This window comes from Salminus brasiliensis, chromosome 3 (genome assembly GCF_030463535.1).
Source record: "Salminus brasiliensis chromosome 3, fSalBra1.hap2, whole genome shotgun sequence".
NCBI lineage: Eukaryota > Metazoa > Chordata > Actinopteri > Characiformes > Bryconidae > Salminus > Salminus brasiliensis.
Genome location: NC_132880.1, coordinates 51561443 through 51583509, shown reverse-complemented (window position 1 = coordinate 51583509; position 22067 = coordinate 51561443). Strand labels below are relative to the sequence as shown.

Here is a 22067-nt window from a genome sequence, read left to right as displayed (position 1 = left end):
GGGATCAACTAACAGTTCATCTCTTGAAGGAAGTTTATTAATGACCTGCTATACCCCACCAGAACTTCCACTCAGCTAAATCCTTATTATTATCATCTTAGCAATATGCTACCCAAAGGGACTGAGTAGGAATAAATTATAATAATCATTCTTCTTCTTCGTATTATTATTATTATTATTATTATTATTATTATTCTCATTATACATCTTCTTATTTTTTAGCATAGGCCATAGCTAAAGCTTTTGAAAAAGTTCTGGAAAATACACGATTTGAGCTTGCCTGTCTGGCTCGTTGGTCTAGGGGTATGATTCTCGCTTCGGGTGCGAGAGGTCCCGGGTTCAAATCCCGGACGAGCCCGGCTTTTAAGGTTATCATAGATGGACTATCAATCAACACTGTTCACTGACTGGAACCATACAGTAAAACTGTGCTCTCGAGGTTCTTCTGCATATCCACTGCTCTTTAGTGTGTCCCTCTGGAAGCTGCGTGTGAACACCTTACTTAGTTTTAGTGGAGGATGCCGTATTGACCCGGCTTCAGTCATAGATAGCTAGCATCTAAGGAGAACATTAAGAAAACAACTTTAATATGAAGTCTGTTTAATTTTTCAAATATTTTAAGTTCAGTAAAAAACATCAATATTGTAATGACAAAGGGTCTGGAATGTGGCTTCCACTCCACCTGAATCCGTGTTTTAGAGATTGTGCACTTCCAGTAGTCACTGATAGATGGCGCTCAGGCTACAAAAACACTTTTCCCCCAACCTCTGGCTCGTTGGTCTAGGGGTATGATTCTCGCTTAGGGTGCGAGAGGTCCCGGGTTCAAATCCCGGACGAGCCCTGCTCGTTTTTTTGCCGGACACGATGGCGACATTAACGGTCGTCTGGTACGTGCCAAAATCTCAATATATAACTATTACATGAACACAAACACACAAATAAAAAAAAAAAGCAACAACAGAAAAATAGCTACCTAATTTAGTCTCTCCTCAACTTCAATACACTCAACGTAAAAATGAGGCCAAGAAACAGACGAGCGAGCAGGTCACGATCAGGGCTGCACTCCTGCTGCAGTGGGGACCTGTGTGTCCAGGGCGCTGGGGGAGGTGACGACCGGAGAAGCAGCCAGGTGGACGCAATGCCTCCTAGACGAGAACGACTTGTTAGAAATCAGAAAAGACTCGGCTTGGTATGTTTATCAGATTAGATTAATAGTTCAGTAAATGTAATATATATTTAAACATCAGTCAAGTACACTCTATATTGACTAAAATAATGGGACACTACTCATTTAATGTTTTCTTCTGAAATCAAGGGTATTAAAAAGAGTTGATTCTGATTTTGTTGGAGTAGCTGTCTCTACTGTCCAGAGAAGAAGGTTTTCTACTAGATTTGGAGCATTACCAAGCCCGGAGTGGTTCATCGGGAGATTCGGGAGGATTCCAGATGGGCTGGTTCATGTCATATATTCATACACTTTATAAGTAAAGTTTTGCATATGACACTTTAGTTTTTTGGATGTCAATGTCAGGGACCTTTATTTATTTATACAAAATGCATTTATTTAATGTTTAATGTTTATCTAAATGTTATTTTTGTTATTATACAAACGGTAGTCCCGACCTTACAATCTGGTTGGTTGAGAAGCGCTCTTACCGTGCTGATATTTGTGATAATGGCACAGCTTTTTCACACCAACTTAAAATAACAAACAAACAACTAACTGAATAAATAAATCATCTTTAAATTCTTCATGATTTTATCGCTAATTTCGTTTTTTGTTTATTCCAAACATATATTAGTTGGTAGTCTTATGGCTGGTCAGGAATGTTTTATTGTTGTTGTGTTGCTTAAATAAAAAATAGCAAAGCCAACAACACCATAACTTCGCAGTCGAATAATATTAGCCCTAATAATCATTTCTGTGTTACCTGCATGCGACGTGCGCATCCTCCTCCAGCAAGGTTTACTAGCCCTAACAACAAGCTTGTGGAACAACACTATTCGTATGCGCCCATATGACAACCATATTTCTAACAACGCTGCAACATGTGACGTGGCAGCTGTGGAAAGGCTAGCAAACACGATCGTTAAGCATGGCTCGTTGGTCTAGGGGTATGATTCTCGCTTTGGGTGCGAGAGGTCCCGGGTTCAAATCCCGGACGAGCCCTGCATTTACTGTGAAAGGTCTGACCATCAGTGAATGTAGGGCCCGTCCAGCAATGCAGGAGCAGAGAGAGACTTACAGGTGAACTACCTGAGTGATAGGCACCGCGCTGTCCTCTCCTGTAGGTAATTTCAAACCCTGTACGACTCACCTGCTGAATTAACCATCAACGCCAATCATGATCTGAATCAGCTTAGAGGAGGAAAATGACCAAACCTACAAAAAGGCCTCAGAAGAAGTTTCAGCTACAGCAGTGAATGTTTCCTAATGACTACAGATGTAGTTATTCATGGAACCCTGAACGATGTGCCAGCATTACCAGCATGTCCGCTCCGTCCCACCAGTATGACCAGCTTAATGAAACGATATGTCAGTAGTGAGAGTTGATGATTAGAGCTGCTAGGTTGTTGTTTTAGTACATTAGTACATTAGTACATAGTACATTAAGAAATGTTGTGATCTAACGGACTCTGTCTAACAGTCACTGATAAATGGTGCTACAACTAGACTCCATGTGGAGGAGGCCTCTAACTGCTAAGACGTGGCAATCCTGAAAAACTATGAACGGTTACTCTGTGTCTGGCTCGTTGGTCTAGGGGTATGATTCTCGCTTCGGGTGCGAGAGGTCCCGGGTTCAAATCCCGGACGAGCCCTGCTCTTTTGTGTGCAGACTGAAACCGTAGAGCAGTGAGAAACTGGGATCAACTAACAGTTCATCTCTTGAAGGAAGTTTATTAATGACCTGCTATACCCCACCAGAACTTCCACTCAGCTAAATCCTTATTATTATCATCTTAGCAATATGCTACCCAAAGGGACTGAGTAGGAATAAATTATAATAATCATTCTTCTTCTTCGTATTATTATTATTATTATTATTATTATTCTCATTATACATCTTCTTATTTTTTAGCATAGGCCATAGCTAAAGCTTTTGAAAAAGTTCTGGAAAATACACGATTTGAGCTTGCCCGTCTGGCTCGTTGGTCTAGGGGTATGATTCTCGCTTCGGGTGCGAGAGGTCCCGGGTTCAAATCCCGGACGAGCCCGGCTTTTAAGGTTATCATAGATGGACTATCAATCAACACTGTTCACTGACTGGAACCATACAGTAAAACTGTGCTCTCGAGGTTCTTCTGCATATCCACTGCTCTTTAGTGTGTCCCTCTGGAAGCTGCGTGTGAACACCTTACTTAGTTTTAGTGGAGGATGCCGTATTGACCCGGCTTCAGTCATAGATAGCTAGCATCTAAGGAGAACATTAAGAAAACAACTTTAATATGAAGTCTGTTTAATTTTTCAAATATTTTAAGTTCAGTAAAAAACATCAATATTGTAATGACAAAGGGTCTGGAATGTGGCTTCCACTCCACCTGAATCCGTGTTTTAGAGATTGTGCACTTCCAGTAGTCACTGATAGATGTCGCTCAGGCTACAAAAACACTTTTCCCCCAACCTCTGGCTCGTTGGTCTAGGGGTATGATTCTCGCTTCGGGTGCGAAAGGTCCCGGGTTCAAATCCCGGACGAGCCCTGCTCTTTTGTGTGCAGACTGAAACCGTAGAGCAGTGAGAAACTGGGATCAACTAACAGTTCATCTCTTGAAGGAAGTTTATTAATGACCTGCTATACCCAACCAGAACTTCCACTCAGCTAAATCCTTATTATTATCATCTTAGCAATATGCTACCCAAAGGGACTGAGTAGGAATAAATTATAATAATCATTCTTCTTCTTCGTATTATTATTATTATTATTATTATTATTATTATTCTCATTATACATCTTCTTATTTTTTAGCATAGGCCATAGCTAAAGCTTTTGAAAAAGTTCAGGAAAATACACGATTTGAGCTTGCCCGTCTGGCTCGTTGGTCTAGGGGTATGTTTCTCGCTTCGGGTGCGAGAGGTCCCGGGTTCAAATCCCGGACGAGCCCGGCTTTTAAGGTTATCATAGATGGACTATCAATCAACACTGTTCACTGACTGGAACCATACAGTAAAAGTGTGCTCTCGAGGTTCTTCTGCATATCCACTGCTCTTTAGTGTGTCCCTCTGGAAGCTGCGTGTGAACACCTTACTTAGTTTTAGTGGAGGATGCCGTATTGACCCGGCTTCAGTCATAGATAGCTAGCATCTAAGGAGAACATTAAGAAAACAACTTTAATATGAAGTCTGTTTAATTTTTCAAATATTTTAAGTTCAGTAAAAAACATCAATATTGTAATGACAAAGGGTCTGGAATGTGGCTTCCACTCCACCTGAATCCGTGTTTTAGAGATTGTGCACTTCCAGTAGTCACTGATAGATGTCGCTCAGGCTACAAAAACACTTTTCCCCCAACCTCTGGCTCGTTGGTCTAGGGGTATGATTCTCGCTTTGGGTGCGAAAGGTCCCGGGTTCAAATCCCGGACGAGCCCTGCTCTTTTGTGTGCAGACTGAAACCGTAGAGCAGTGAGAAACTGGGATCAACTAACAGTTCATCTCTTGAAGGAAGTTTATTAATGACCTGCTATACCCAACCAGAACTTCCACTCAGCTAAATCCTTATTATTATCATCTTAGCAATATGCTACCCAAAGGGACTGAGTAGGAATAAATTATAATAATCATTCTTCTTCTTCGTATTATTATTATTATTATTATTATTATTATTCTCATTATACATCTTCTTATTTTTTAGCATAGGCCATAGCTAAAGCTTTTGAAAAAGTTCAGGAAAATACACGATTTGAGCTTGCCCGTCTGGCTCGTTGGTCTAGGGGTATGATTCTCGCTTCGGGTGCGAGAGGTCCCGGGTTCAAATCCCGGACGAGCCCGGCTTTTAAGGTTATCATAGATGGACTATCAATCAACACTGTTCACTGACTGGAACCATACAGTAAAAGTGTGCTCTCGAGGTTCTTCTGCATATCCACTGCTCTTTAGTGTGTCCCTCTGGAAGCTGCGTGTGAACACCTTACTTAGTTTTAGTGGAGGATGCCGTATTGACCCGGCTTCAGTCATAGATAGCTAGCATCTAAGGAGAACATTAAGAAAACAACTTTAATATGAAGTCTGTTTAATTTTTCAAATATTTTAAGTTCAGTAAAAAACATCAATATTGTAATGACAAAGGGTCTGGAATGTGGCTTCCACTCCACCTGAATCCGTGTTTTAGAGATTGTGCACTTCCAGTAGTCACTGATAGATGGCGCTCAGGCTACAAAAACACTTTTCCCCCAACCTCTGGCTCGTTGGTCTAGGGGTATGATTCTCGCTTAGGGTGCGAGAGGTCCCGGGTTCAAATCCCGGACGAGCCCTGCTCGTTTTTTTGCCGGACACGATGGCGACATTAACGGTCGTCTGGTACGTGCCAAAATCTCAATATATAACTATTACATGAACACAAACACACAAATAAAAAAAAAAACCAACAACAGAAAAATAGCAACCTAATTTAGTCTCTCCTCAACTTCAATACACTCAACGTAAAAATGAGGCCAAGAAACAGACGAGCGAGCAGGTCACGATCAGGGCTGCACTCCTGCTGCAGTGGGGACCTGTGTGTCCAGGGCGCTGGGGGAGGTGACGACCGGAGAAGCAGCCAGGTGGACGCAATGCCTCCTAGACGAGAACGACTTGTTAGAAATCAGAAAAGACTCGGCTTGGTATGTTTATCAGATTAGATTAATAGTTCAGTAAATGTAATATATATTTAAACATCAGTCAAGTACACTCTATATTGACTAAAATAATGGGACACTACTCATTTAATGTTTTCTTCTGAAATCAAGGGTATTAAAAAGAGTTGATTCTGATTTTGTTGGAGTAGCTGTCTCTACTGTCCAGAGAAGAAGGTTTTCTACTAGATTTGGAGCATTACCAAGCCCGGAGTGGTTCATCGGGAGATTCGGGAGGATTCCAGATGGGCTGGTTCATGTCATATATTCATACACTTTATAAGTAAAGTTTTGCATATGACACTTTAGTTTTTTGGATGTCAATGTCAGGGACCTTTATTTATTTATACAAAATGCATTTATTTAATGTTTAATGTTTATCTAAATGTTATTTTTGTTATTATACAAACGGTAGTCCCGACCTTACAATCTGGCTGGTTGAGAAGCGCTCTTACCGTGCTGATATTTGTGATAATAGCACAGCTTTTTCACACCAACTTAAAATAACAAACAAACAACTAACTGAATAAATAAATCATCTTTAAATTCTTCATGATTTTATCGCTAATTTCGTTTTTTGTTTATTCCAAACATATATTAGTTGGTAGTCTTATGGCTGGTCAGGAATGTTTTATTGTTGTTGTGTTGCTTAAATAAAAAATAGCAAAGCCAACAACACCATAACTTCGCAGTCGAATAATATTAGCCCTAATAATCATTTCTGTGTTACCTGCGTGCGACGTGCGCATCCTCCTCCAGCAAGGTTTACTAGCCCTAACAACAAGCTTGTGGAACAACACTATTCGTATGCGCCCATATGACAACCATATTTCTAACAACGCTGCAACATGTGACGTGGCAGCTGTGGAAAGGCTAGCAAACACGATCGTTAAGCATGGCTCGTTGGTCTAGGGGTATGATTCTCGCTTTGGGTGCGAGAGGTCCCGGGTTCAAATCCCGGACGAGCCCTGCTTTTACTGAGAAAGGTCTGACCATCAGTGAATGTAGGGCCCGTCCAGCAATGCAGGAGCAGAGAGAGACTTACAGGTGAACTACCTGAGTGATAGGCACCGCGCTGTCCTCTCCTGTAGGTAATTTCAAACCCTGTACGACTCACCTGCTGAATTAACCATCAACGCCAATCATGATCTGAATCAGCTTAGAGGAGGAAAATGACCAAACCTACAAAAAGGCCTCAGAAGAAGTTTCAGCTACAGCAGTGAATGTTTCCTAATGACTACAGATGTAGTTATTCATGGAACCCTGAACGATGTGCCAGCATTACCAGCATGTCCGCTCCGTCCCACCAGTATGACCAGCTTAATGAAACGATATGTCAGTAGTGAGAGTTGATGATTAGTAGAGAGTGAAAGAAGTTTAGAGCTGCTAGGTTGTTGTTTTAGTACATTAAGAAATGTTGTGATCTAACGGACTCTGTCTAACAGTCACTGATAGATGGTGCTACAACTAGACTCCATGTGGAGGAGGCCTCTAACTGCTAAGACGTGGCAATCCTGAAAAACTATGAACGGTTACTCTGTGTCTGGCTCGTTGGTCTAGGGGTATGATTCTCGCTTAGGGTGCGAGAGGTCCCGGGTTCAAATCCCGGACGAGCCCTGCTCTTTTGTGTGCAGACTGAAACCGTAGAGCAGTGAGAAACTGGGATCAACTAACAGTTCATCTCTTGAAGGAAGTTTATTAATGAACCCGGCACTGCTTCCACTCCACCTGAATCCGTGTTTTAGAGATTGTGCACTTCCAGTAGTCACTGATAGATGGCGCTCAGGCTACAAAAACACTTTTCCCCCAACCTCTGGCTCGTTGGTCTAGGGGTATGATTCTCGCTTAGGGTGCGAGAGGTCCCGGGTTCAAATCCCGGACGAGCCCTGCTCGTTTTTTTGCCGGACACGATGGCGACATTAACGGTCGTCTGGTACGTGCCAAAATCTCAATATATAACTATTACATGAACACAAACACACAAATAAAAAAAAAAAACAACAACAGAAAAATAGCTACCTAATTTAGTCTCTCCTCAACTTCAATACACTCAACGTAAAAATGAGGCCAAGAAACAGACGAGCGAGCAGGTCACGATCAGGGCTGCACTCCTGCTGCAGTGGGGACCTGTGTGTCCAGGGCGCTGGGGGAGGTGACGACCGGAGAAGCAGCCAGGTGGACGCAATGCCTCCTAGACGAGAACGACTTGTTAGAAATCAGAAAAGACTCGGCTTGGTATGTTTATCAGATTAGATTAATAGTTCAGTAAATGTAATATATATTTAAACATCAGTCAAGTACACTCTATATTGACTAAAATAATGGGACACTACTCATTTAATGTTTTCTTCTGAAATCAAGGGTATTAAAAAGAGTTGATTCTGATTTTGTTGGAGCAGCTGTCTCTACTGTCCAGAGAAGAAGGTTTTCTACTAGATTTGGAGCATTACCAAGCCCGGAGTGGTTCATCGGGAGATTCGGGAGGATTCCAGATGGGCTGGTTAATGTCATATATTCATACACTTTATAAGTAAAGTTTTGCATATGACACTTTAGTTTTTTGGATGTCAATGTCAGGGACCTTTATTTATTTATACAAAATGCATTTATTTAATGTTTAATGTTTATCTAAATGTTATTTTTGTTATTATACAAACGGTAGTCCCGACCTTACAATCTGGTTGGTTGAGAAGCGCTCTTACCGTGCTGATATTTGTGATAATAGCAGAACTTTTTCACACCAACTTAAAATAACAAACAAACAACTAACTGAATAAATAAATCATCTTTAAATTCTTCATGATTTTATCGCTAATTTCGTTTTTTGTTTATTCCAAACATATATTAGTTGGTAGTCTTATGGCTGGTCAGGAATGTTTTATTGTTGTTGTGTTGCTTAAATAAAAAATAGCAAATCCAACAAATAGCAAATCCAACAAATCCAACAACACCATAACTTCGCAGTCGAATAATATTAGCCCTAATAATCATTTCTGTGTTACCTGCGTGCGACGTGCGCATCCTCCTCCAGCAAGGTTTACTAGCCCTAAAAACAAGCTTGTGGAACAACACTATTCGTATGCGCCCATATGACAACCATATTTCTAACAACGCTGCAACATGTGACGTGGCAGCTGTGGAAAGGCTAGCAAACACGTTCGTTAAGCGTGGCTCGTTGGTCTAGGGGTATGATTCTCGCTTTGGGTGCGAGAGGTCCCGGGTTCAAATCCCGGGCGAGCCCTGCTTTTACTGAGAAAGGTCTGACCATCAGTGAATGTAGGGCCCGTCCAGCAATGCAGGAGCAGAGAGAGACTTACAGGTGAACTACCTGAGTGATAGGCACCGCGCTGTCCTCTCCTGTAGGTAATTTCAAACCCTGTACGACTCACCTGCTGAATTAACCATCAACGCCAATCATGATCTGAATCAGCTTAGAGGAGAAAAAATGACCAAACCAACAAAAAGGCCTCAGAAGAAGTTTCAGCTACAGCAGTGAATGTTTCCTAATGACTACAGATGTAGTTATTCATGGAACCCTGAACGATGTGCCAGCATTACCAGCATGTCCGCTCCGTCCCACCAGTATGACCAGCTTAATGAAACGATATGTCAGTAGTGAGAGTTGATGATTAGTAGAGAGTGAAAGAAGTTTAGAGCTGCTAGGTTGTTGTTTTAGTACATTAAGAAATGTTGTGATCTATCGGACTCTGTCTAACAGTCACTGATAGATGGTGCTACAACTAGACTCCATGTGGAGGAGGCCTCTAACTGCTAAGACGTGGCAATCCTGAAAAACTATGAACGGTTACTCTGTGTCTGGCTCGTTGGTCTAGGGGTATGATTCTCGCTTAGGGTGCGAGAGGTCCCGGGTTCAAATCCCGGACGAGCCCTGCTCTTTTGTGTGCAGACTGAAACCGTAGAGCAGTGAGAAACTGGGATCAACTAACAGTTCATCTCTTGAAGGAAGTTTATTAATGACCTGCTATACCCCATCAGAACTTCCACTCAGCTAAATCCTTATTATTATCATCTTAGCAATATGCTACCCAAAGGGACTGAGTAGGAATATATTATAATAATCATTCTTCTTCTTCGTATTATTATTATTATTATTATTATTATTCTCATTATATATCTTCTTATTTTTAGCATAGGCCATAGCTAAAGCTTTTAAAAAAGTTCTGGAAAATACACGATTTGAGCTTGCCCGTCTGGCTCGTTGGTCTAGGGGTATGATTCTCGCTTCGGATGCGAGAGGTCCCGGGTTCAAATCCCGGACGAGTCCGGCTTTTAAGGTTATCATAGATGGACTATCAATCAACACTGTTCACTGACTGGAACCATACAGTAAAACTGTGCTCTCGAGGTTCTTCTTCATATCCACTGCTCTTTAGTGTGTCCCTCTGGAAGCTGCGTGTGAACACCTTACTTAGTTTTAGTGGAGGATGCCGTATTGACCCGGCTTCAGTCATAGATAGCTAGCATCTAAGGAGAACATTAAGAAAACAACTTTAATATGAAGTCTGTTTAATTTTTCAAATATTTTAAGTTCAGTAAAAAACATCAATATTGTAATGACAAAGGGTCTGGAATGTGGCTTCCACTCCACCTGAATCCGTGTTTTAGAGATTGTGCACTTCCAGTAGTCACTGATAGATGGCGCTCAGGCTACAAAAACACTTTTCCCCCAACCTCTGGCTCGTTGGTCTAGGGGTATGATTCTCGCTTAGGGTGCGAGAGGTCCCGGGTTCAAATCCCGGACGAGCCCTGCTCGTTTTTTTGCCGGACACGATGGCGACATTAACGGTCGTCTGGTACGTGCCAAAATCTCAATATATAACTATTACATGAACACAAACACACAAATAAAAAAAAAAACAACAACAGAAAAATAGCTACCTAATTTAGTCTCTCCTCAACTTCAATACACTCAACGTAAAAATGAGGCCAAGAAACAGACGAGCGAGCAGGTCACGATCAGGGCTGCACTCCTGCTGCAGTGGGGACCTGTGTGTCCAGGGCGCTGGGGGAGGTGACGACCGGAGAAGCAGCCAGGTGGACGCAATGCCTCCTAGACGAGAACGACTTGTTAGAAATCAGAAAAGACTCGGCTTGGTATGTTTATCAGATTAGATTAATAGTTCAGTAAATGTAATATATATTTAAACATCAGTCAAGTACACTCTATATTGACTAAAATAATGGGACACTACTCATTTAATGTTTTCTTCTGAAATCAAGGGTATTAAAAAGAGTTGATTCTGATTTTGTTGGAGTAGCTGTCTCTACTGTCCAGAGAAGAAGGTTTTCTACTAGATTTGGAGCATTACCAAGCCCGGAGTGGTTCATCGGGAGATTCGGGAGGATTCCAGATGGGCTGGTTCATGTCATATATTCATACACTTTATAAGTAAAGTTTTGCATATGACACTTTAGTTTTTTGGATGTCAATGTCAGGGACCTTTATTTATTTATACAAAATGCATTTATTTAATGTTTAATGTTTATCTAAATGTTATTTTTGTTATTATACAAACGGTAGTCCCGACCTTACAATCTGGTTGGTTGAGAAGCGCTCTTACCGTGCTGATATTTATGATAATAGCACAGCTTTTTCACACCAACTTAAAATAACAAACAAACAACTAACTGAATAAATAAATCATCTTTAAATTCTTCATGATTTTATCGCTAATTTCGTTTTTTGTTTATTCCAAACATATATTAGTTGGTAGTCTTATGGCTGGTCAGGAATGTTTTATTGTTGTTGTGTTGCTTAAGTAAAAAATAGCAAAGCCAACAACACCATAACTTCGCAGTCGAATAATATTAGCCCTAATAATCATTTCTGTGTTACCTGCGTGCGACGTGCGCATCCTCCTCCAGCAAGGTTTACTAGCCCTAAAAACAAGCTTGTGGAACAACACTATTCGTATGCGCCCATATGACAACCGTATTTCTAACAACGCTGCAACATGTGACGTGGCAGCTGTGGAAAGGCTAGCAAACACGTTCGTTAAGCGTGGCTCGTTGGTCTAGGGGTATGATTCTCGCTTTGGGTGCGAGAGGTCCCGGGTTCAAATCCCGGGCGAGCCCTGCTTTTACTGAGAAAGGTCTGACCATCAGTGAAGGTAGGGCCCGTCCAGCAATGCAGGAGCAGAGAGAGACTTACAGGTGAACTACCTGAGTGATAGGCACCGCGCTGTCCTCTCCTGTAGGTAATTTCAAACCCTGTACGACTCACCTGCTGAATTAACCATCAACGCCAATCATGATCTGAATCAGCTTAGAGGAGAAAAAATGACCAAACCAACAAAAAGGCCTCAGAAGAAGTTTCAGCTACAGCAGTGAATGTTTCCTAATGACTACAGATGTAGTTATTCATGGAACCCTGAACGATGTGCCAGCATTACCAGCATGTCCGCTCCGTCCCACCAGTATGACCAGCTTAATGAAACGATATGTCAGTAGTGAGAGTTGATGATTAGTAGAGAGTGAAAGAAGTTTAGAGCTGCTAGGTTGTTGTTTTAGTACATTAAGAAATGTTGTGATCTAACGGACTCTGTCTAACAGTCACTGATAGATGGTGCTACAACTAGACTCCATGTGGAGGAGGCCTCTAACTGCTAAGACGTGGCAATCCTGAAAAACTATGAACGGTTACTCTGTGTCTGGCTCGTTGGTCTAGGGGTATGATTCTCGCTTAGGGTGCGAGAGGTCCCGGGTTCAAATCCCGGACGAGCCCTGCTCTTTTGTGTGCAGACTGAAACCGTAGAGCAGTGAGAAACTGGGATCAACTAACAGTTCATCTCTTGAAGGAAGTTTATTAATGACCTGCTATACCCCATCAGAACTTCCACTCAGCTAAATCCTTATTATTATCATCTTAGCAATATGCTACCCAAAGGGACTGAGTAGGAATATGTTATAATAATCATTCTTCTTCTTCGTATTATTATTATTATTATTATTATTATTATTCTCATTATATATCTTCTTATTTTTAGCATAGGCCATAGCTAAAGCTTTTAAAAAAGTTCTGGAAAATACACGATTTGAGCTTGCCCGTCTGGCTCGTTGGTCTAGGGGTATGATTCTCGCTTCGGGTGCGAGAGGTCCCGGGTTCAAATCCCGGACGAGCCCGGTTTTTAAGGTTATCATAGATGGACTATCAATCAACACTGTTCACTGACTGGAACCATACAGTAAAACTGTGCTCTCGAGGTTCTTCTGCATATCCACTGCTCTTTAGTGTGTCCCTCTGGAAGCTGCGTGTGAACACCTTACTTAGTTTTAGTGGAGGATGCCGTATTGACCCGGCTTCAGTCATAGATAGCTAGCATCTAAGGAGAACATTAAGAAAACAACTTTAATATGAAGTCTGTTTAATTTTTCAAATATTTTAAGTTCAGTAAAAAACATCAATATTGTAATGACAAAGGGTCTGGAATGTGGCTTCCACTCCACCTGAATCCGTGTTTTAGAGATTGTGCACTTCCAGTAGTCACTGATAGATGGCGCTCAGGCTACAAAAACACTTTTCCCCCAACCTCTGGCTCGTTGGTCTAGGGGTATGATTCTCGCTTAGGGTGCGAGAGGTCCCGGGTTCAAATCCCGGACGAGCCCTGCTCGTTTTTTTGCCGGACACGATGGCGACATTAACGGTCGTCTGGTACGTGCCAAAATCTCAATATATAACTATTACATGAAAACACACACACAAATTAAAAAAAAACAACAACAGAAAAATAGCAACCTAATTTAGTCTCTCCTCAACTTCAATACACTCAACGTAAAAATGAGGCCAAGAAACAGACGAGCGAGCAGGTCACGATCAGGGCTGCACTCCTGCTGCAGTGGGGACCTGTGTGTCCAGGGCGCTGGGGGAGGTGACGACCGGAGAAGCAGCCAGGTGGACGCAATGCCTCCTAGACGAGAACGACTTGTTAGAAATCAGAAAAGACTCGGCTTGGTATGTTTATCAGATTAGATTAATAGTTCAGTAAATGTAATATATATTTAAACATCAGTCAAGTACACTCTATATTGACTAAAATAATGGGACACTACTCATTTAATGTTTTCTTCTGAAATCAAGGGTATTAAAAAGAGTTGATTCTGATTTTGTTGGAGTAGCTGTCTCTACTGTCCAGAGAAGAAGGTTTTCTACTAGATTTGGAGCATTACCAAGCCCGGAGTGGTTCATCGGGAGATTCGGGAGGATTCCAGATGGGCTGGTTCATGTCATATATTCATACACTTTATAAGTAAAGTTTTGCATATGACACTTTAGTTTTTTGGATGTCAATGTCAGGGACCTTTATTTATTTATACAAAATGCATTTATTTAATGTTTAATGTTTATCTAAATGTTATTTTTGTTATTATACAAACGGTAGTCCCGACCTTACAATCTGGTTGGTTGAGAAGCGCTCTTACCGTGCTGATATTTATGATAATAGCACAGCTTTTTCACACCAACTTAAAATAACAAACAAACAACTAACTGAATAAATAAATCATCTTTAAATTCTTCATGATTTTATCGCTAATTTCGTTTTTTGTTTATTCCAAACATATATTAGTTGGTAGTCTTATGGCTGGTCAGGAATGTTTTATTGTTGTTGTGTTGCTTAAGTAAAAAATAGCAAAGCCAACAACACCATAACTTCGCAGTCGAATAATATTAGCCCTAATAATCATTTCTGTGTTACCTGCGTGCGACGTGCGCATCCTCCTCCAGCAAGGTTTACTAGCCCTAAAAACAAGCTTGTGGAACAACACTATTCCTATGCGCCCATATGACAACCGTATTTCTAACAACGCTGCAACATGTGACGTGGCAGCTGTGGAAAGGCTAGCAAACACGTTCGTTAAGCGTGGCTCGTTGGTCTAGGGGTATGATTCTCGCTTTGGGTGCGAGAGGTCCCGGGTTCAAATCCCGGGCAAGCCCTGCTTTTACTGAGAAAGGTCTGACCATCAGTGAATGTAGGGCCCGTCCAGCAATGCAGGAGCAGAGAGAGACTTACAGGTGAACTACCTGAGTGATAGGCACCGCGCTGTCCTCTCCTGTAGGTAATTTCAAACCCTGTACGACTCACCTGCTGAATTAACCATCAACGCCAATCATGATCTGAATCAGCTTAGAGGAGAAAAAATGACCAAACCAACAAAAAGGCCTCAGAAGAAGTTTCAGCTACAGCAGTGAATGTTTCCTAATGACTACAGATGTAGTTATTCATGGAACCCTGAACGATGTGCCAGCATTACCAGCATGTCCGCTCCGTCCCACCAGTATGACCAGCTTAATGAAACGATATGTCAGTAGTGAGAGTTGATGATTAGTAGAGAGTGAAAGAAGTTTAGAGCTGCTAGGTTGTTGTTTTAGTACATTAAGAAATGTTGTGATCTAACGGACTCTGTCTAACAGTCACTGATAGATGGTGCTACAACTAGACTCCATGTGGAGGAGGCCTCTAACTGCTAAGACGTGGCAATCCTGAAAAACTATGAACAGTTACTCTGTGTCTGGCTCGTTGGTCTAGGGGTATGATTCTCGCTTAGGGTGCGAGAGGTCCCGGGTTCAAATCCCGGACGAGCCCTGCTCTTTTGTGTGCAGACTGAAACCGTAGAGCAGTGAGAAACTGGGATCAACTAACAGTTCATCTCTTGAAGGAAGTTTATTAATGACCTGCTATACCCCATCAGAACTTCCACTCAGCTAAATCCTTATTATTATCATCTTAGCAATATGCTACCCAAAGGGACTGAGTAGGAATATGTTATAATAATCATTCTTCTTCTTCGTATTATTATTATTATTATTATTATAATTGTTCTCATTATATATCTTCTTATTTTTAGCATAGGCCATAGCTAAAGCTTTTAAAAAAGTTCTGGAAAATACACGATTTGAGCTTGCCCGTCTGGCTCGTTGGTCTAGGGGTATGATTCTCGCTTCGGGTGCGAGAGGTCCCGGGTTCAAATCCCGGACGAGCCCGGTTTTTAAGGTTATCATAGATGGACTATCAATCAACACTGTTCACTGACTGGAACCATACAGTAAAACTGTGCTCTCGAGGTTCTTCTGCATATCCACTGCTCTTTAGTGTGTCCCTCTGGAAGCTGCGTGTGAACACCTTACTTAGTTTTAGTGGAGGATGCCGTATTGACCCGGCTTCAGTCATAGATAGCTAGCATCTAAGGAGAACATTAAGAAAACAACTTTAATATGAAGTCTGTTTAATTTTTCAAATATTTTAAGTTCAGTAAAAAACATCAATATTGTAATGACAAAGGGTCTGGAATGTGGCTTCCACTCCACCTGAATCCGTGTTTTAGAGATTGTGCACTTCCAGTAGTCACTGATAGATGGCGCTCAGGCTACAAAAACACTTTTCCCCCAACCTCTGGCTCGTTGGTCTAGGGGTATGATTCTCGCTTAGGGTGCGAGAGGTCCCGGGTTCAAATCCCGGACGAGCCCTGCTCGTTTTTTTGCCGGACACGATGGCGACATTAACGGTCGTCTGGTACGTGCCAAAATCTCAATATATAACTATTACATGAAAACACACACACAAATAAAAAAAAAACAACAACAGAAAAATAGCAACCTAATTTAGTCTCTCCTCAACTTCAATACACTCAACGTAAAAATGAGGCCAAGAAACAGACGAGCGAGCAGGTCACGATCAGGGCTGCACTCCTGCTGCAGTGGGGACCTGTGTGTCCAGGGCGCTGGGGGAGGTGACGACCGGAGAAGCAGCCAGGTGGACGCAATGCCTCCTAGACGAGAACGACTTGTTAGAAATCAGAAAAGACTCGGCTTGGTATGTTTATCAGATTAGATTAATAGTTCAGTAAATGTAATATATATTTAAACATCAGTCAAGTACACTCTATATTGACTAAAATAATGGGACACTACTCATTTAATGTTTTCTTCTGAAATCAAGGGTATTAAAAAGAGTTGATTCTGATTTTGTTGGAGTAGCTGTCTCTACTGTCCAGAGAAGAAGGTTTTCTACTAGATTTGGAGCATTACCAAGCCCGGAGTGGTTCATCGGGAGATTCGGGAGGATTCCAGATGGGCTGGTTCATGTCATATATTCATACACTTTATAAGTAAAGTTTTGCATATGACACTTTAGTTTTTTGGATGTCAATGTCAGGGACCTTTATTTATTTATACAAAATGCATTTATTTAATGTTTAATGTTTATCTAAATGTTATTTTTGTTATTATACAAACGGTAGTCCCGACCTTACAATCTGGTTGGTTGAGAAGCGCTCTTACCGTGCTGATATTTATGATAATAGCACAGCTTTTTCACACCAACTTAAAATAACAAACAAACAACTAACTGAATAAATAAATCATCTTTAAATTCTTCATGATTTTATCGCTAATTTCGTTTTTTGTTTATTCCAAACATATATTAGTTGGTAGTCTTATGGCTGGTCAGGAATGTTTTATTGTTGTTGTGTTGCTTAAGTAAAAAATAGCAAAGCCAACAACACCATAACTTCGCAGTCGAATAATATTAGCCCTAATAATCATTTCTGTGTTACCTGCGTGCGACGTGCGCATCCTCCTCCAGCAAGGTTTACTAGCCCTAAAAACAAGCTTGTGGAACAACACTATTCCTATGCGCCCATATGACAACCGTATTTCTAACAACGCTGCAACATGTGACGTGGCAGCTGTGGAAAGGCTAGCAAACACGATCGTTAAGCGTGGCTCGTTGGTCTAGGGGTATGATTCTCGCTTTGGGTGCGAGAGGTCCCGGGTTCAAATCCCGGGCGAGCCCTGCTTTTACTGAGAAAGGTCTGACCATCAGTGAATGTAGGGCCCGTCCAGCAATGCAGGAGCAGAGAGAGACTTACAGGTGAACTACCTGAGTGATAGGCACCGCGCTGTCCTCTCCTGTAGGTAATTTCAAACCCTGTACGACTCACCTGCTGAATTAACCATCAACGCCAATCATGATCTGAATCAGCTTAGAGGAGAAAAAATGACCAAACCAACAAAAAGGCCTCAGAAGAAGTTTCAGCTACAGCAGTGAATGTTTCCTAATGACTACAGATGTAGTTATTCATGGAACCCTGAACGATGTGCCAGCATTACCAGCATGTCCGCTCCGTCCCACCAGTATGACCAGCTTAATGAAACGATATGTCAGTAGTGAGAGTTGATGATTAGTAGAGAGTGAAAGAAGTTTAGAGCTGCTAGGTTGTTGTTTTAGTACATTAAGAAATGTTGTGATCTAACGGACTCTGTCTAACAGTCACTGATAGATGGTGCTACAACTAGACTCCATGTGGAGGAGGCCTCTAACTGCTAAGACGTGGCAATCCTGAAAAACTATGAACGGTTACTCTGTGTCTGGCTCGTTGGTCTAGGGGTATGATTCTCGCTTAGGGTGCGAGAGGTCCCGGGTTCAAATCCCGGACGAGCCCTGCTCTTTTGTGTGCAGACTGAAACCGTAGAGCAGTGAGAAACTGGGATCAACTAACAGTTCATCTCTTGAAGGAAGTTTATTAATGACCTGCTATACCCCATCAGAACTTCCACTCAGCTAAATCCTTATTATTATCATCTTAGCAATATGCTACCCAAAGGGACTGAGTAGGAATATGTTATAATAATCATTCTTCTTCTTCGTATTATTATTATTATTATTATTATAATTGTTCTCATTATATATCTTCTTATTTTTAGCATAGGCCATAGCTAAAGCTTTTAAAAAAGTTCTGGAAAATACACGATTTGAGCTTGCCCGTCTGGCTCGTTGGTCTAGGGGTATGATTCTCGCTTCGGGTGCGAGAGGTCCCGGGTTCAAATCCCGGACGAGCCCGGTTTTTAAGGTTATCATAGATGGACTATCAATCAACACTGTTCACTGACTGGAACCATACAGTAAAACTGTGCTCTCGAGGTTCTTCTGCATATCCACTGCTCTTTAGTGTGTCCCTCTGGAAGCTGCGTGTGAACACCTTACTTAGTTTTAGTGGAGGATGCCGTATTGACCCGGCTTCAGTCATAGATAGCTAGCATCTAAGGAGAACATTAAGAAAACAACTTTAATATGAAGTCTGTTTAATTTTTCAAATATTTTAAGTTCAGTAAAAAACATCAATATTGTAATGACAAAGGGTCTGGAATGTGGCTTCCACTCCACCTGAATCCGTGTTTTAGAGATTGTGCACTTCCAGTAGTCACTGATAGATGGCGCTCAGGCTACAAAAACACTTTTCCCCCAACCTCTGGCTCGTTGGTCTAGGGGTATGATTCTCGCTTAGGGTGCGAGAGGTCCCGGGTTCAAATCCCGGACGAGCCCTGCTCGTTTTTTTGCCGGACACGATGGCGACATTAACGGTCGTCTGGTACGTGCCAAAATCTCAATATATAACTATTACATGAAAACACACACACAAATTAAAAAAAAACAACAACAGAAAAATAGCAACCTAATTTAGTCTCTCCTCAACTTCAATACACTCAACGTAAAAATGAGGCCAAGAAACAGACGAGCGAGCAGGTCACGATCAGGGCTGCACTCCTGCTGCAGTGGGGACCTGTGTGTCCAGGGCGCTGGGGGAGGTGACGACCGGAGAAGCAGCCAGGTGGACGCAATGCCTCCTAGACGAGAACGACTTGTTAGAAATCAGAAAAGACTCGGCTTGGTATGTTTATCAGATTAGATTAATAGTTCAGTAAATGTAATATATATTTAAACATCAGTCAAGTACACTCTATATTGACTAAAATAATGGGACACTACTCATTTAATGTTTTCTTCTGAAATCAAGGGTATTAAAAAGAGTTGATTCTGATTTTGTTGGAGTAGCTGTCTCTACTGTCCAGAGAAGAAGGTTTTCTACTAGATTTGGAGCATTACCAAGCCCGGAGTGGTTCATCGGGAGATTCGGGAGGATTCCAGATGGGCTGGTTCATGTCATATATTCATACACTTTATAAGTAAAGTTTTGCATATGACACTTTAGTTTTTTGGATGTCAATGTCAGGGACCTTTATTTATTTATACAAAATGCATTTATTTAATGTTTAATGTTTATCTAAATGTTATTTTTGTTATTATACAAACGGTAGTCCCGACCTTACAATCTGGTTGGTTGAGAAGCGCTCTTACCGTGCTGATATTTATGATAATAGCACAGCTTTTTCACACCAACTTAAAATAACAAACAAACAACTAACTGAATAAATAAATCATCTTTAAATTCTTCATGATTTTATCGCTAATTTCGTTTTTTGTTTATTCCAAACATATATTAGTTGGTAGTCTTATGGCTGGTCAGGAATGTTTTATTGTTGTTGTGTTGCTTAAGTAAAAAATAGCAAAGCCAACAACACCATAACTTCGCAGTCGAATAATATTAGCCCTAATAATCATTTCTGTGTTACCTGCGTGCGACGTGCGCATCCTCCTCCAGCAAGGTTTACTAGCCCTAAAAACAAGCTTGTGGAACAACACTATTCCTATGCGCCCATATGACAACCGTATTTCTAACAACGCTGCAACATGTGACGTGGCAGCTGTGGAAAGGCTAGCAAACACGATCGTTAAGCGTGGCTCGTTGGTCTAGGGGTATGATTCTCGCTTTGGGTGCGAGAGGTCCCGGGTTCAAATCCCGGGCGAGCCCTGCTTTTACTGAGAAAGGTCTGACCATCAGTGAATGTAGGGCCCGTCCAGCAATGCAGGAGCAGAGAGAGACTTACAGGTGAACTACCTGAGTGATAGGCACCGCGCTGTCCTCTCCTGTAGGTAATTTCAAACCCTGTACGACTCACCTGCTGAATTAACCATCAACGCCAATCATGATCTGAATCAGCTTAGAGGAGAAAAAATGACCAAACCAACAAAAAGGCCTCAGAAGAAGTTTCAGCTACAGCAGTGAATGTTTCCTAATGACTACAGATGTAGTTATTCATGGAACCCTGAACGATGTGCCAGCATTACCAGCATGTCCGCTCCGTCCCACCAGTATGACCAGCTTAATGAAACGATATGTCAGTAGTGAGAGTTGATGATTAGTAGAGAGTGAAAGAAGTTTAGAGCTGCTAGGTTGTTGTTTTAGTACATTAAGAAATGTTGTGATCTAACGGACTCTGTCTAACAGTCACTGATAGATGGTGCTACAACTAGACTCCATGTGGAGGAGGCCTCTAACTGCTAAGACGTGGCAATCCTGAAAAACTATGAACGGTTACTCTGTGTCTGGCTCGTTGGTCTAGGGGTATGATTCTCGCTTAGGGTGCGAGAGGTCCCGGGTTCAAATCCCGGACGAGCCCTGCTCTTTTGTGTGCAGACTGAAACCGTAGAGCAGTGAGAAACTGGGATCAACTAACAGTTCATCTCTTGAAGGAAGTTTATTAATGACCTGCTATACCCCATCAGAACTTCCACTCAGCTAAATCCTTATTATTATCATCTTAGCAATATGCTACCCAAAGGGACTGAGTAGGAATATGTTATAATAATCATTCTTCTTCTTCGTATTATTATTATTATTATTATTATTATTATTATTCTCATTATATATCTTCTTATTTTTAGCATAGGCCATAGCTAAAGCTTTTAAAAAAGTTCTGGAAAATACACGATTTGCGCTTGCCCGTCTGGCTCGTTGGTCTAGGGGTGTGATTCTCGCTTCGGGTGCGAGAGGTCCCGGGTTCAAATCCCGGACGAGCCCGGTTTTTAAGGTTATCATAGATGGACTATCAATCAACACTGTTCACTGACTGGAACCATACAGTAAAACTGTGCTCTCGAGGTTCTTCTGCATATCCACTGCTCTTTAGTGTGTCCCTCTGGAAGCTGCGTGTGAACACCTTACTTAGTTTTAGTGGAGGATGCCGTATTGACCCGGCTTCAGTCATAGATAGCTAGCATCTAAGGAGAACATTAAGAAAACAACTTTAATATGAAGTCTGTTTAATTTTTCAAATATTTTAAGTTCAGTAAAAAACATCAATATTGTAATGACAAAGGGTCTGGAATGTGGCTTCCACTCCACCTGAATCCGTGTTTTAGAGATTGTGCACTTCCAGTAGTCACTGATAGATGGCGCTCAGGCTACAAAAACACTTTTCCCCCAACCTCTGGCTCGTTGGTCTAGGGGTATGATTCTCGCTTAGGGTGCGAGAGGTCCCGGGTTCAAATCCCGGACGAGCCCTGCTCGTTTTTTTGCCGGACACGATGGCGACATTAACGGTC

General features: G+C 41.7%; 33 non-coding genes across 33 annotated transcripts; all 33 read left to right on the top strand.

Moving 5' to 3' along the window:
- The first annotated feature begins 286 nt into the window (after positions 1-286).
- On the top strand, positions 287-358 carry trnap-cgg (transfer RNA proline (anticodon CGG)). Its single transcript has one exon. It is a non-coding gene; the product is annotated as a tRNA-Pro (tRNA).
- Positions 359-769: 411 nt separating this feature from the next.
- On the top strand, positions 770-841 carry trnap-agg (transfer RNA proline (anticodon AGG)). Its single transcript has one exon. It is a non-coding gene; the product is annotated as a tRNA-Pro (tRNA).
- A 1257-nt stretch (positions 842-2098) lies between these two features.
- Positions 2099-2170, top strand: trnap-ugg (transfer RNA proline (anticodon UGG)). The gene has a single exon. It is a non-coding gene; the product is annotated as a tRNA-Pro (tRNA).
- Positions 2171-2748: 578 nt separating this feature from the next.
- On the top strand, positions 2749-2820 carry trnap-cgg (transfer RNA proline (anticodon CGG)). The gene has a single exon. It is a non-coding gene; the product is annotated as a tRNA-Pro (tRNA).
- Positions 2821-3144: 324 nt separating this feature from the next.
- Positions 3145-3216, top strand: trnap-cgg (transfer RNA proline (anticodon CGG)). The gene has a single exon. It is a non-coding gene; the product is annotated as a tRNA-Pro (tRNA).
- Positions 3217-3627: 411 nt separating this feature from the next.
- On the top strand, positions 3628-3699 carry trnap-cgg (transfer RNA proline (anticodon CGG)). Its single transcript has one exon. It is a non-coding gene; the product is annotated as a tRNA-Pro (tRNA).
- A 330-nt stretch (positions 3700-4029) lies between these two features.
- trnap-cgg (transfer RNA proline (anticodon CGG)) lies at positions 4030-4101 on the top strand. The gene has a single exon. It is a non-coding gene; the product is annotated as a tRNA-Pro (tRNA).
- Positions 4102-4512: 411 nt separating this feature from the next.
- On the top strand, positions 4513-4584 carry trnap-ugg (transfer RNA proline (anticodon UGG)). Its single transcript has one exon. It is a non-coding gene; the product is annotated as a tRNA-Pro (tRNA).
- A 327-nt stretch (positions 4585-4911) lies between these two features.
- Positions 4912-4983, top strand: trnap-cgg (transfer RNA proline (anticodon CGG)). The gene has a single exon. It is a non-coding gene; the product is annotated as a tRNA-Pro (tRNA).
- Positions 4984-5394: 411 nt separating this feature from the next.
- On the top strand, positions 5395-5466 carry trnap-agg (transfer RNA proline (anticodon AGG)). Its single transcript has one exon. It is a non-coding gene; the product is annotated as a tRNA-Pro (tRNA).
- A 1257-nt stretch (positions 5467-6723) lies between these two features.
- trnap-ugg (transfer RNA proline (anticodon UGG)) lies at positions 6724-6795 on the top strand. The gene has a single exon. It is a non-coding gene; the product is annotated as a tRNA-Pro (tRNA).
- Positions 6796-7371: 576 nt separating this feature from the next.
- Positions 7372-7443, top strand: trnap-agg (transfer RNA proline (anticodon AGG)). Its single transcript has one exon. It is a non-coding gene; the product is annotated as a tRNA-Pro (tRNA).
- A 198-nt stretch (positions 7444-7641) lies between these two features.
- Positions 7642-7713, top strand: trnap-agg (transfer RNA proline (anticodon AGG)). Its single transcript has one exon. It is a non-coding gene; the product is annotated as a tRNA-Pro (tRNA).
- A 1282-nt stretch (positions 7714-8995) lies between these two features.
- Positions 8996-9067, top strand: trnap-ugg (transfer RNA proline (anticodon UGG)). Its single transcript has one exon. It is a non-coding gene; the product is annotated as a tRNA-Pro (tRNA).
- Positions 9068-9644: 577 nt separating this feature from the next.
- trnap-agg (transfer RNA proline (anticodon AGG)) lies at positions 9645-9716 on the top strand. The gene has a single exon. It is a non-coding gene; the product is annotated as a tRNA-Pro (tRNA).
- A 323-nt stretch (positions 9717-10039) lies between these two features.
- trnap-cgg (transfer RNA proline (anticodon CGG)) lies at positions 10040-10111 on the top strand. The gene has a single exon. It is a non-coding gene; the product is annotated as a tRNA-Pro (tRNA).
- A 411-nt stretch (positions 10112-10522) lies between these two features.
- trnap-agg (transfer RNA proline (anticodon AGG)) lies at positions 10523-10594 on the top strand. Its single transcript has one exon. It is a non-coding gene; the product is annotated as a tRNA-Pro (tRNA).
- Positions 10595-11850: 1256 nt separating this feature from the next.
- On the top strand, positions 11851-11922 carry trnap-ugg (transfer RNA proline (anticodon UGG)). Its single transcript has one exon. It is a non-coding gene; the product is annotated as a tRNA-Pro (tRNA).
- Positions 11923-12499: 577 nt separating this feature from the next.
- On the top strand, positions 12500-12571 carry trnap-agg (transfer RNA proline (anticodon AGG)). The gene has a single exon. It is a non-coding gene; the product is annotated as a tRNA-Pro (tRNA).
- Positions 12572-12897: 326 nt separating this feature from the next.
- Positions 12898-12969, top strand: trnap-cgg (transfer RNA proline (anticodon CGG)). The gene has a single exon. It is a non-coding gene; the product is annotated as a tRNA-Pro (tRNA).
- A 411-nt stretch (positions 12970-13380) lies between these two features.
- Positions 13381-13452, top strand: trnap-agg (transfer RNA proline (anticodon AGG)). Its single transcript has one exon. It is a non-coding gene; the product is annotated as a tRNA-Pro (tRNA).
- A 1255-nt stretch (positions 13453-14707) lies between these two features.
- On the top strand, positions 14708-14779 carry trnap-ugg (transfer RNA proline (anticodon UGG)). Its single transcript has one exon. It is a non-coding gene; the product is annotated as a tRNA-Pro (tRNA).
- A 577-nt stretch (positions 14780-15356) lies between these two features.
- On the top strand, positions 15357-15428 carry trnap-agg (transfer RNA proline (anticodon AGG)). The gene has a single exon. It is a non-coding gene; the product is annotated as a tRNA-Pro (tRNA).
- A 326-nt stretch (positions 15429-15754) lies between these two features.
- trnap-cgg (transfer RNA proline (anticodon CGG)) lies at positions 15755-15826 on the top strand. Its single transcript has one exon. It is a non-coding gene; the product is annotated as a tRNA-Pro (tRNA).
- A 411-nt stretch (positions 15827-16237) lies between these two features.
- trnap-agg (transfer RNA proline (anticodon AGG)) lies at positions 16238-16309 on the top strand. The gene has a single exon. It is a non-coding gene; the product is annotated as a tRNA-Pro (tRNA).
- A 1255-nt stretch (positions 16310-17564) lies between these two features.
- Positions 17565-17636, top strand: trnap-ugg (transfer RNA proline (anticodon UGG)). Its single transcript has one exon. It is a non-coding gene; the product is annotated as a tRNA-Pro (tRNA).
- A 577-nt stretch (positions 17637-18213) lies between these two features.
- Positions 18214-18285, top strand: trnap-agg (transfer RNA proline (anticodon AGG)). The gene has a single exon. It is a non-coding gene; the product is annotated as a tRNA-Pro (tRNA).
- Positions 18286-18611: 326 nt separating this feature from the next.
- Positions 18612-18683, top strand: trnap-cgg (transfer RNA proline (anticodon CGG)). Its single transcript has one exon. It is a non-coding gene; the product is annotated as a tRNA-Pro (tRNA).
- A 411-nt stretch (positions 18684-19094) lies between these two features.
- On the top strand, positions 19095-19166 carry trnap-agg (transfer RNA proline (anticodon AGG)). Its single transcript has one exon. It is a non-coding gene; the product is annotated as a tRNA-Pro (tRNA).
- A 1255-nt stretch (positions 19167-20421) lies between these two features.
- trnap-ugg (transfer RNA proline (anticodon UGG)) lies at positions 20422-20493 on the top strand. The gene has a single exon. It is a non-coding gene; the product is annotated as a tRNA-Pro (tRNA).
- A 577-nt stretch (positions 20494-21070) lies between these two features.
- trnap-agg (transfer RNA proline (anticodon AGG)) lies at positions 21071-21142 on the top strand. The gene has a single exon. It is a non-coding gene; the product is annotated as a tRNA-Pro (tRNA).
- Positions 21143-21471: 329 nt separating this feature from the next.
- On the top strand, positions 21472-21543 carry trnap-cgg (transfer RNA proline (anticodon CGG)). The gene has a single exon. It is a non-coding gene; the product is annotated as a tRNA-Pro (tRNA).
- Positions 21544-21954: 411 nt separating this feature from the next.
- trnap-agg (transfer RNA proline (anticodon AGG)) lies at positions 21955-22026 on the top strand. The gene has a single exon. It is a non-coding gene; the product is annotated as a tRNA-Pro (tRNA).
- The last annotated feature ends 41 nt before the right edge of the window (positions 22027-22067 follow it).